Below are 13,758 nucleotides of genomic sequence, written 5' to 3'. Positions count from 1 at the left end.
CTTCCTATCCTCTTCTGTACTATCAAGAGCATGTCTATATGTAATGTGAACAAAAATAGCAATCTGGACTGAATTGTAGTATTGAGACTGTACCTCATTCTTTGGTTGCAATGTATAGTTCTCTGCAAAATCAACCACCGATACAATAATGCCAATCGGGAAAGAGTTCTTACACATCCTGAACTATTGATCCAACCACTGAGACCTATGGGTGTGCCTTGCATACTTGTAGAAAATATTTTCCTTAAAATCCAAAATAAAATCAGCAATACTCACTTCTCTTGAGACTAATTCGCATCTAGAACCTTCACCTCCACTCTTCAAAGTATATTTCACTGTCTCGTATCTTTTTTTCTCAACATAATTATTTCCAAACTCGTGTTCGCTGCCCTCATGAAAAAATGAAACAAACTTTGACAACCCACCGCATTCTGAGCACTTCTCATTCAAACAATCATTTCTATAGAAATAGCAGCCATCATCTCTAGGGCATAAAAATAGATCTTGCAAGTCTCTTGATGATCTCGGAAATAGCCTTGCACCACACTCCTACAACATCTCATTAGTATGCATCGTAGAACGAATATGACATAAAAGTTCATGGTACATTGAAAACTCCACATGGTACTTGCAACAACAGGTATTGCGAATCTTAAGAGGAACACAATAAAATGGTTTTAAAGATTCAAAGGCCCTTTGTGATATTTGCAAAGTTGGATGTAATTCACAAAATTTTTGTACAACATTGTTTGGCTTGATTCCAAGAAATGTTTGGGATGCGGTGTGCGGTCTCGGTTGCTGATTCTTAATTTCAAAACGTCCTTTACATTGGGTGACACTCTAGAATTAGAGTGCCAAAATTGTTGAATCTCTTCCTTCACATTGTCAGTCAACTTTGTATCAACACGTGGAAGCCTCCCACCAAATGCCCATGTATCTTGTTGAAGTGGATCGTCAAGTCTTTGTCTTCGTGCAAGTGCTCTATCCAAAGTTTTACAGTTTATGTTAAAATCAACACAAGTTTGTCTCATTTGATGAGCCTTTCTCAATTGATGGCTTAATAAGGAGGTTGTAATCACTCTTTGAGTAGCTCTCTTATCTCTTTCTTTGGTATTCTTTCCAATAGAATTGAGAGCGTCAAATAGATTTTTTGCAATAATAGAATTTCTCTCCATGTTCTTGTTCATATGAATCTTCAATTTCTTTAGAAATGGTCTCATCTTTATCATCTTTAGCAATTGACCAAAGAGTTGGCATTGCTCGGTCAATGTCTTATTGCTAAAATTTTGGTTGAAAAGTTGTGTAGCCCACAACCAAATGGTTCTTGTTGACCTCTTGCCTTCAAGATTCGCAATAATTTTTTCATCGATTTCAAATAACCATTTTGGGGTTCTTGAAGGTCTTGGATTTGGAATTTGTCTTTCATCCATGAGAGGGTCTTCATTTCTAAAGTAATTAGGTGTTACATATGGTTCACTTGGTGAGGCAATTCTGTAAGGAAGTAAAGTAGCGGAAACAACTTCCTACACTAACCTTGAGAGGAGGGTAATGCAAAACTTTTTTAGATCATTACAACAGTTACAGAAAATAGAAATAGATATAATAGCAATCATACCACAACACAATGATTTACGTGGGGAAAACCCTTTCGGGAGAAAAACCCCACCCTCCAAAAGCAGCTCAATATTTTATTCAGCAATCAAAAATAGATTACAACATACTTGCAGAGCAAGCCCTTCGCAGGAGTAGCACTAAACAGAGATTCAGAGGCAACTCAATAGCCATAGGACTCTTACACACAACCTCTATCTCACGCACCTCATAAATAGGAGATACAATACAGGAAACCGTCAAACGGTATTACAAAACCATGGGCTAAAACCACCCAATAAGGTGTAGCCGACCTTATCTCCCTTCTAGATGCCCTATGACATGTTAAAGCACACATCAACATGTGTCGCTCCCTTTTACAGCTCATTTATGTATCCGATACAAATTATTTTTCCTATTTCAGGAGTACAAACTTCCGGAGGCCATAACTTGAGAACCGGGTGTCCTATTGACAAACCGTTTGAAGTGCCGGAAAGCTCGCGAAGTGCTCTATCACCTCATAACCCGCATTTCAGAGCCTCTAAAGTCCCCAAAATTAAGTTTAAATATTTTATTGCACCCCTCCAAGATGAAAACATTAATATCTTCAAAACTAGCTGTGACCTTGCGACGCAACTTTACCGGAATGCTTATCTAACCAACCAGAAGCTTTAGGGAGAGTTTCGCACCATTTCGTGCTCAAATGAAAACTTACTATAAATAGTAACCTCGCATAAATGCAAGGTTGAGACACCATTTTTCCCAACAAATCTCCCACTTGTCGAACACCTTGCAAGAGCGGAAGGGAATGTCAACACAATGAATCAATTGCTAGGGGCCATAAGGCCCATAGACTCTGAACACCATCTGAACTTCTCTGTGCTCACAGCCTTAGTTAAAGCATCTGCAACATTCATCAAAGTTTCCACCTTAACCAGCTTCACCCTACCATCTTCGACCATATCTCTAACAAAATGATACTGAACATCAATATGTTTGGTCCAGGCATGAAATGTCGGGTTCTTAGCTAGGCTAATTGCACTCTGACTGTCACAGTAAACTGTCACTGTACTTTTCTTTATTCCAATATCTGAACACAGTCTCTTAAGCCAAATGGCCTCTTTACAAGCATGAGTAGCTGCCATATACTCTGCTTCAGTAGTGGATAAAGCAACCACAGCCTGTCGCTTACTCATCCAACTAATTGCACCACCAAACAAAGTAAACACATAAGCACTGGTGGATCTTCTGCTATCAATATCACCTGCCCAATCTGAATCCACATAACCATGGATATCAAGGGAAGTCATGTCTCCAACTGAATTACCATGATAACACAAAGAATACTCTGAAGTACCCTTCAAATATCTAAAGACTCTTTTGACTGCATCCCAATGAACTCTACCAGGATTAGACATATATCTAGAAAGTACTCCCACTGCTTGGGCAATATCTGGTCTGGTACAGACCATAGCATACATCAAGCTTCCAACCGCACTCTGGTAAGGCACTCTGCTCATGTCTTCCATCTCCAATGGGGATGTAGGACAATCTGAAATAGATAGTTTCATTCCAACTGTAAAAGGAACACTCAATGGTCTACAATTCTGCATGTTGAACCTCTGTAACACTGAATTCACATACTTACTCTGGCCTAGCCATAGCTTTCTGTTCACCCTATCTCTTCTAATTTCCATCCCAAGAATGTGCTTTGCTGCACCAAGATCTTTCATTTCAAATTTAGCAGCGAGCTGAGACTTCAGTTCTGAAATCATACCTTTCCCTTTACCAATGAATAACATATCATCAACATACAATGCAATGAATAAGAAATGATCACCATCAGATTTATAATAAACACAGTGATCTGATTTAGAACGTTCAAATCCCAAACTCAACACATATGTATCAAATTTCTGGTACCACATCCTAGGACTTTGTTTGAGACCATACAAAGATTTCTTCAATTTACAGACCAAATTACTTTTGCCTTTCACCACATAGTGCTCCGGCTGTGTCATATAAATATCTTCCTCCAAATCACCATGAAGGAAAGCAGTTTTCACATCCATTTGCTCAACCTCTAAATCATCAGCAGTAGCAATAGAAAGCAAAAATCTAATGGACGTCATTTTTGCAACAGGAGAAAATATCTCACCGTAATCAACACCCTCAACCTGAGAGTAGCCTTTTGCAACCAACCTTGCTTTATACTTCTCAATGCTTCCATCTGAACCAACCTTTTTCTTGAACACCCATTTACAACCAACAGGTTTTCGTCCTTCAGGCAATGGTACAAGATCCCATGTATCATTCTTTTTCAAAGCTGCCATTTCTTCCTCCATAACAATCTTCCAGGATTCTGCATCATTCATACCTAATGCCTCTTCTACAGATTTCGGTTCATCCACACTAGTATTCAGAGCAAAAATACATCTCCAATCATCAGGTGAATACCTTTCAGGTGGTTGTCTATGTCTTGTAGACCTTTGTACAAGCTGAGTTGGAGGTTCTTCCTCCTCTTCTGAAGATTCAGAGCTAGACGAGCTCTCCTCAACTTCTTGCCTATCTAGGGGTCTCGATTCAACTCTTTCAGGTGTAGAAGGAAGTTGAATCACATCTTCTTTTTTAGTCTGTTCTGGCTGCAATGTAACAGAAGGAGACTTAATTTCTCTAAAAATAACACTTCTACTGTGAATTAACTTTTGTGCAACAGGGTCCCAAAGCTTGTATCCTTTCACACCATAACTATACCCGATGAAGATACATTTCACAGCCTTGTTCTCCAGCTTTGTTCGTTTCTCCTTTGGCACATGTGCATATGCCTCGCAACCAAAAACTCTAAGATGTCTCAATGAAGGCTTGTGACCTGACCATTCTTCCATAGGCGTTTTATCAACAAGAGCTGATGTAGGAGACCTGTTAATCAGGTAGCAAGCAGTGGCAACAGCTTCAGCCCAAAACTTTTGTTCGAGACCAGCACCACTCAACATACTCCTAGCCTTCTCCATCAGTGTCCTGTTCATTCTTTCTGCAACTCCATTCTGCTGTGGAGAATACGGAGTTGTCTTCTGCCTGTTAATTCCACAGTCTTTACAAAATCTATCAAAATCATTAGAGCAAAACTCACTGCCATTATCAGTTCTCAAACATTTTATTTTCTTTCCAGTCTGCAACTCAACCATTGCTTTAAATTCTTTAAAATGACTAAAAACTTCAGATTTACTCTTTAGGAAATAAACCCATGTCCTTCTACTAAAATCATCAATAAATGAAACATAATATGTGGATTTTTCAATCGAAGAGACATCTACTGGACCAAACACATCAGAATGGATAAGATCCAAAACACCACAAGTTTTATGAGAACTCGAGTAAAACTGAACACGGTTTTGTTTTCCATAAATGTAATGCTCACAGAAATCAAAGTCAAGGTTACAGTCATTCAAACCTTCAACAAGGTTTTTATTTTTCAAGGTCCTTAGACCCTTTTCTCCAATGTGGCCAAGTCTCTGGTGCCATAACATAGTCTTCTCTGCAGGTAACTTTGCTTCAGACGAAAGAGCACCCTTAGGTACCCAAAAACCATTTCCATCTGCTAAAGGTGAAACCTTCAAATCTTCCAGTGAAGTATCCGCAGATTTACTTTTTACAAAAGTGCTATTACACTCAATAGTGTATGCTTCAAGCTTATACAAAGTGCCAAACCTGACACCTCTAGCAACTACCATAGCACCCTTAATCATCTTACATCCTGCTTCAGAAAAGACTACCTGCACACCCGCATCTATCAGTTTGCTCACAGATAACAAGTTTCGTTTTAATCCAGGGATATGCAGCACACCATTAATCCTTTTTATTCTACCATCAGAAAACCTGATTCTAACTTTACCTCGACCAACAATGTCTAGATGTGAATCATCACCCAAGTACACCTTACCTCCATTAAATCCTTCATATTCAGAAAACCAATCTCTATTGGAAGTCATATGAAAAGATGCACTTGAGTCAATTAGCCAGGCATCATTACCTACATGAGTCGCCAAAGCTGCAATAAATGCATCGCCATCTTCCTTGTCGGACTCAGAATCAGAATCGAACTTTTTCTTTTTCTTCTTTGCAGTCCTTACGGATGTGACCCGATTTACCGCAGTTCCAGCAAATGACTTTGGACTTTCCAGGAGATTTCGATCTCCCTTTGGATTTGGATTTGTCGCGCTTCTCATTCTTCTTGCCTTTCTCCTTAGGTCTTCCACAAACGGTTAGGGCTTCCTTTGAACTGATGGATACCTTCCTTCGCATCTCTTCACCGAGTAGGGCACCCACCATGTCTTCAGATTTCAAAACAACAGAAGTACTACCGATAGCCATAACAAGAGAATCCCACGAATCAGGCAAAGAACAAAGCAAGATCTGACATTTCTCCTCCTCGTCCATCTTAACACCGACGGATACTAATTGAGCCACCAACATATTGAATGCTTCCAGGTGGTCTGCAATTCGTCCACCCTCTTCCATCTTCAAGGAATACAATTTCTTTCTTAAGAAAATTTGATTTAATAAAGATTTCACTTGATACATCTCACCAAGCTTAGTCCATAGCTTCTTTGCAGAGTTTTCTTCATGGACATTGATTAGAACAGAGTCTGCCAAGCACAGTCTGATTAGACCCTTGGCTTTTCGGTCCATAACATCATACTGAGCTGCCGCAGTAGGATCTGAGGGCCTTTGGACATTCGCATCAACAGCATCCCAAAGATCTCGATCTATTAGCAGATCTTCCATCTTCAGCTTCCACATCTCAAAATTACTTCCGTTAAATTTCTCCACCTCTATTCTCCCTGATGAACTCGCCATCTGAATATTCCTGCAACAAGATCAAAAAGTGTCTTCTGCACAAGCTCCCACTCAAATCTGGATTAGTTCAAAAAATCCAACTGCCCACAATTGAAACCAAAGGTGATCAGGCTCTGATACCACTTGTAAGGAAGTAAAGTAGCGGAAACAACTTCCTACACTAACCTTGAGAGGAGGGTAATGCAAAATTTTTTTAGATCATTACAACAGTTACAGAAAATATAAATAGATATAATAGCAATCATATCACAACACAATGATTTACGTGGGGAAAACCCTTTCGGGAGAAAAACCCCACCCTCCAAAAGCAGCTCAATATTTTATTCAGCAATCAAAAATAGATTACAACATACTTGCAGAGCAAGCTCTTCGCAGGAGTAGCACTAAACAGAGATTCAGAGGCAACTCAATAGCCATAGGACTCTTACACACAACCTCTATCTCACACACCTCATAAATAGGAGATACAATACAGGAAACCGTCAAACGGTATTACAAAACCATGGGCTAAAACCACCCAATAAGGTGTAGCCGACCTTATCTCCCTTCTAGATGCCCTATGACATGTTAAAGCACACATCAACACGCGTCGCTCCCTTTTACAGCTCATTTATGTATCCGATACAAATTATTTTTCCTATTTCAGGAGTGCAAACTTCCGGAGGCCATAACTTGAGAACCGGGTGTCCGATTGACGAACCGTTTGAAGCGCCGGAAAGCTCGCGAAGTGCTCTATCACCTCGTAACCTGCGTTTTGGAGCCTCTAAAGTCCCCAAAATTAAGTTTAAATATTTTATTGCACCCCTCCAAGACGAAAACATTAATATCTTCAAAACTAGCCGTGACCTTGCGACGCAACTTTACCGGAATGCTTATCTAACCAACCAGAAGCTTTAGGGAGAGTTTCACACCATTTCGTGCTCAAATGAAAACTTACTATAAATAGTAACCTCGCATAAATGCAAGGTTGAGACACCATTTTTCCCAACAAATTCCACCTTGAATGTTAAAGTTTTCCACATTTTCACCTCCTATGTCAAAATTTTTGACATTTTGAGCATTTTCATTATCACTTTCAACATTTTCAAAATTTTCAATATTTTCACTTTCAAAATTTACATTTTCATTTTCAATAACTTGTGGCACATTTTCAATTTCAATTTCCTCTTCAGTTGAAGTAACATTAGCAATATTTAACATACTTTGTCTTCTCCTCCTATGACATTCTCTATCTCTTTCTCTATACACTTCAACTTGGTCATTTGAAAGTTTTCTTTTGTGTTTAGACTTTTGACAACTACTACTCCCCATTTCCCTCCACACATATGCTCCTTCATGATTGAAAATGTAATTTTTCAATTTAAGAATCTCCCAAAAGCACAAATTTGTCTCTAGCTGTCTATAACCCCGTGATCCTCGACAAAAAAATAGGACCCAGACTATCGGCCGTTGGAATATACAGTATGGCCCACAAACCCTTTTTTTTTGGTTTTTAGTACTAAAATCGGATATCGGATTTTATCCGATATCCGATTTTTGTACAAAAATATTCGATTTAATTGGATATCAGATTTTATTGGTCATATTTTAGAGAGAGAGAGGGATAGAAGGAGAGGGAGAGAGGGAGAGAGAGAGAGAGAGAGAGAGAGAGAGAGAGAGAGAGAGAGAGAGAGAGAGAGAGAGAGAGAGAGGAGAGAGGAGAGAGAGAGAGAGAGAGAGAGAGAGAGAGACGAGGAGAGGGAGAGAGAGAGAGAGAGACAAGGAGAGGGAGAGGGAGAGAGAGAGAGAGAGAGAATATGACCCCTAATGTTATGATTTGGTGTCTTAAGGGGTCCTATGGTGTCGTTAGGGGTCATATGGTGTCTTGTGACACCATCAGACTCCTTAAGACACCAAAACATGTCGTTAGGGGTCATATTGTGTCTTACGGGAGAGAGAGAGAGAGAGAGAGAGAGGGAGAGAGGGAGAGAGGGAGAAAGAGAGAGAGAGAGATGAGGAGAGGGAGAGAGAGAGAGAGAGATAGAATATGACCCCTAATGTTATGATTTGGTGTCTTAAGGGGTCCTATGGTGTCATTAGGGGTCATATGGTGTCTTGTGACACCATCGGACTCCTTAAGACACCAAATCATGTCGTTGGGGGTCATATTGTGTCTTACGAGGGAGAGAGAGAGAGAATATGACCCCTAATGTTATGATTTGGTGTCTTAAGGGGTCCTATGGTGTCATTAGGGGTCATATGGTGTCTTGTGACACCATCAAACTCCTTAAGACACCAAATCATGTCGTTGGGGGTCATATTGTGTCTTACGAGGGAGAGAGAGAGAGAATATGACCCCTAATGTTATGATTTGGTGTCTTAAGGGGTCCATGGTGTCATTAGGGGTCCTATGGTGTCTTGTGACACCATCAAACTCCTTAAGACACCAAATCATGTCGTTAGGGGTCATATTGTGTCTTACGGGGTCGTAGGACATAATATGACCCCTAACGACATGATTTGGTGTCGTTAGGGGTCATATGGTGTCCATAGGGGTCATATGGTGTCTTGGGACACCATAGGACCCCTTAAGACACAATATGACCCCTTAGGACACAATATGACCCAAAGTGACCCAATAGGGGTCATATTGTGTCCTCCGACCTCGTAAGACACAATATGACCCCTAACGACATGATTTAGTGTCTTAAGGAGTCCTATGGTGTCATATGGTGTCCCATGAACCCTTATGACCTCTTAGGACACCATATGACCCCTAACAACACCATAAGACCCCTTAAGACACCAAATCATGTCGTTAGGGCTCATATTGTGTCTTACGGGGTCGTAGGACACAATATGACCCCTAACGACACAATTTGGTGTCTTAAGGGGTCTTATGGTGTCACAAGACACCATATGACCCCTAACGACACCAATCGACCCCTTGAGACACCAAATCATAACACTAGGGGTCATATTGTGTCTTATGAGGTCATAGGACACAATATGACCCCTAATGACATGATTTGGTGTCTTAAGGGGTCTGATGGTGTCGTTAGGGGTCCGATGGTGTCGTTAGGGGTCATATGGTGTCCTTAGGGGTCATATGGTGTCCCATGAACCCTTATGACCTCTTAGGACACCATATGACCCCTAGTGACACCATATTGGGTCGCTTTGGGTCATATTGTGTCCTAAGGGGTCATATTGTGTCTTAAGGGGTCCTATGGTGTCCCAAGACACCATATGACCCCTATGGACACCATATGACCCCTAACGACACCAAATCATGTCGTTAGGGGTCATATTGTGTCGTACGACCCCGTAAGACACAATATGACCCCTAATGACATGATTTGGTGTCTTAAGGGTCCTATGGTGTCATTAGGGGTGCTATGGTGTCTTGTGACACCATAGGACCTCTTAAGACACCAAATCATGTCGTTAGGGGTCATATTTACACCATAGGACCCCTTAAGACATAATATGACCCCTTAGGACACAACATATGGTGTCATTAAGGGTCATATGGTGTCCTAAGAGGTCATAAGGGTTCATGGGACACCATATGACCCCTATGGACACCATATGACCCCTAACGACACCATAGGACCCCTTAAGACATGAAATCATGTCGTTAGGGGTCATAATATGTCCTACAACCCCGTAAGACACCATAGGAGTTCATGGGACACAATATGACACTATAGGACCCCTTAAGACACCAAATCATGTCGTTAGGGGTTATAGGACACAATATTGCCCCTAACGACACCAATCGACCCCTTAAGACACCAAATCATAACATTAGGGGTAATATTGTGTCTTACGGGGTTGTAGGACACAATATGACCACTAATGACATGATTTGGTGTCTTCAGGGGTCCAATGGTGTCGTTAGGGGTCATATGGTGTCCCATGAATGCTTATGACCTCTTAGGACACCATATGACCCCTAATGACACCATATTGGGTCGCTTTGGGTCATATTGTGTCCTAAGGGGTCCTATGGTCTCTCTCTCTCCCTCTCCTTCCTTCTCTCTCTCTCTCTCTCTCTCTCTCTCCCTCCCTCTCTCTCTCTCCCTCTCCTTCTCTCTCTCTCTCCCTCTCCTCTCTCTCTCTCTCCTTCCTTCTCTCTCTCTCTCTCTCCCTCTCCTCCTCCTCTCTCTCTCTCTCCTCTCTCTCTCTCTCTCTCTCCTCCTCTCTCTCTCTCTCTCTCTCTATACCTCTCTCCCTCCCTCTCTCCCTCCCCCCCTCTCTCTCTCTCTCTCTCTCTCTAAAATATGACCAATAAAATCCGATATCCGATTTAATCGGATATCAGATTTCTGCCATGTGGCAGTTTACTTCATAAATGACAACAAAGGGAAATTCTTTGGGGACCGCAAATTTTTGTACAAAAATTGGATATCCGATTTTATCCGATATCCGATTTTTGTACTCAAATTTTCAAATTTCAAATTTAGGCTCGGGAATGCTTTGGTATTAGGCTTGGAAGTGACAAGCCTAGAAAGTCAACTGAAAAAACGTGTTTTTCAGTATTCCTTGATTTTCCACACTTTACACTGGTGGCTGACAACTTTTTTTGTAGCCAAAATTGATAAAATGAAAAGGGTTTTTTAAGGACGTTCCCAGCTTTCCAACAATATAAGGCTTGTCTTATTTTGACTTTAGTAAATAATTATTATTTATTTTCTAATTGAATTCTGACAATAGTCCTGATTGATATGCTGATTGAAAAACACTCATAACTTTCAAATAGTATAACATTTTTTGAAACCGAAACATGCGTCACATCCTATGCTTCATCTACTATAGGGAAAAATTTAAAAAAATTAAATTTCATAAGGTTTTGACCAAGTTAAGGTGGTCAAACATGGGAGTTTCTGAATTTTTGAAAAGTTGTAGTTAAAAAATCATAAATAATTATTTAATTCATAAAAAATTAAAAAAAAATATGTGTCACATCCGGACATGAGTCTAATACTTATATTATAAATATTATAAAAAAATATTAAGATTTGATTGTGACTAGGGTGGTTAGACATATGTCTACTTCTTATTTTTTTCCTGAAATTTTAGTACCACTGCATTGAAATTTGAAATTTTCATCAAATAGGATTTTTTTTTTCCAAAAAACAACTAGTAGCTTAGAAACTATATTCAATTTTCTATATATTCTCTTCTTACATATTTTAAAAATAATGTTCACAACTTATTCAAATTTTCATGTCAAGTTGCATAACTCAGATTTTTCTGAAATTTCATTGCCACTTAAGGGCCTTTTTTGGCACACCATGATCCTGCACATACTCGTATCTAAGATTAAAAAGGATAAAAAATATAATTTAAGAGTAATTCCATTTTTTTTAATATCTATTTTATTTAATAGCTTTGATGTCTTCACTTTATTTCACTATAAAACTATTGTATTCAATATATATTTAAGAACATTAATATCTTTACATTTTTTACTATAAAACTATTTTATTTTATAATTTTGGTTATAATAAAATTTATTTTAAAAATATTAGTTGAAAGACATTATATATTATATAAATTTTATGTACCAATAAAAATATTTTTTAATTAAAATTGTATGTAAAGTTGGAAATAACAAAGATTACATCAATTGAATGTTATTTCCAATCATAAAAACTTTAAAATATTAGTTGAAATACATTATGTATTATATAAATTTTGTGTACCAATAAAAATATTTTTACGCCGAGAGGTGTAACCTACAATGGCATCATATAGGGGTCATTACCAATAACGGTGTAAGAAAAAAGAAGTGGTTCGTATTGTTCCAGCTATGTATATTAGAACTGATAAAAGAAGAGTGGAGCTAAAAATAGAACTGCTTGGCATTCTGACAGTTACAATCGTAACATATGGAATTCAAAGAGCCTTATGAAATTCGAAGAGCCTTACATCAACCTTTCAAATCTTGATTGCAGTACAAATTTGCAAGGTACGCTTAAAACACATTCAACAGTGGGGGAATGGAGTTGCAGGCGGATCTACTTCTTCCACCAAGGTCTCAACATCTGGGTTTTTCTATGCAACCCCAAAACAAGGAAAAATCTCCTCCATTTTTCGCGATTTACTAATGTTCACCATTATGAATAAAAAGTCTCATTTTTTCGTATCCCAGTCGAAGTTCTTTTTTCGCCTCTCTATTTTCATATTTGCATTAGGAACTGTATTGTGATCTACCATGCCTTTTTTGTGATATTTTAATGTATGGTATGCTTTAATGGATCTACTTTTTCCATCAGCTCGCCTTTCTCAGATTTATATGGCAGATAAATGAAAAAGTCATTCACTCAATACTTTTGGACAATCTCCAACAACAGGGGGCAAAATAACAATAATACTGTTTATATTAACTCACACCTTTTTATTAGTCCCTACCTTTAGGCGGAGACTAATGTTTTCGAGTAGCTCTTTTGCAATTAATTGTTCCTTCGAAAACAATGCAAACCTTTTTATCCTATGGTTTGGGTGGATTTTCCCATTAAACTAATTTATTTTCTTATTTCTGTTTTTTCTTGATTGGCTGGTGCTATTTTAGCCGGTGGTATTTTTGTTTTTCCCATTTGCAAATTTAAGAAAAATCATTAGATGATGAGTAGATGGATTGAGGATGCTACACCAGAAAATAATGCAAATCGATTACAGAGAAGATCATGGGTTTGTGGATTTTGGATTTACACTTGCTAATTGAATTTACTTAGAAAGTTTCTAAAGCCTTTTCAACATATCCAAATTGTGTATATCCTATAATTATATCTTGGTTTTATAATTTTGGACATCAACTTTTAATTGATGCTGGCCATTTTTGTAGGTTGTTTCAGAATCCGTTATCTTTCATTGCCTTTGAAAATTAGATTTGGTGCTTTTGCTATGAAAGGCAGCAAGGTAAATGTTGTTTGTTTTGATAATTCATTGTGCTTTGGGAAACTTTATGCGACCTTCTTTGTAGAATTAAAATGGTGGTTTTTTTTTGCAATATTCAAAGACACGATTTGAAGGATTGGTTGCAGAAAAATGATGATTGTAGATGTTATTTTGGTTGCACGACTACTAGAAATGAACTATGTTGTTTTGTTTATTTCCGGCAACGACAACAAATACAAATAACTGCATTTAAAAAAAAATTCACTACCTGCAATTTTGGACTATCTTAGGTATGATTTTGAGTAACAAATATGCACTCAAAGTTAGGTAAAAATCAGTGTTTTTTTATCAAACAATGCTGCAACTTTCAGCAATTGCTACAAGGTTTTGATGCCAAAACTTGTGCTGGTGTTTTGTAGGATGTAC

Source organism: Cryptomeria japonica, chromosome 4 (genome assembly GCF_030272615.1).
Source record: "Cryptomeria japonica chromosome 4, Sugi_1.0, whole genome shotgun sequence".
Lineage (NCBI taxonomy): Eukaryota > Viridiplantae > Streptophyta > Pinopsida > Cupressales > Cupressaceae > Cryptomeria > Cryptomeria japonica.
The sequence above is the reverse complement of the archived record's forward strand: the minus strand, read 5'-3'. Positions refer to the sequence as shown.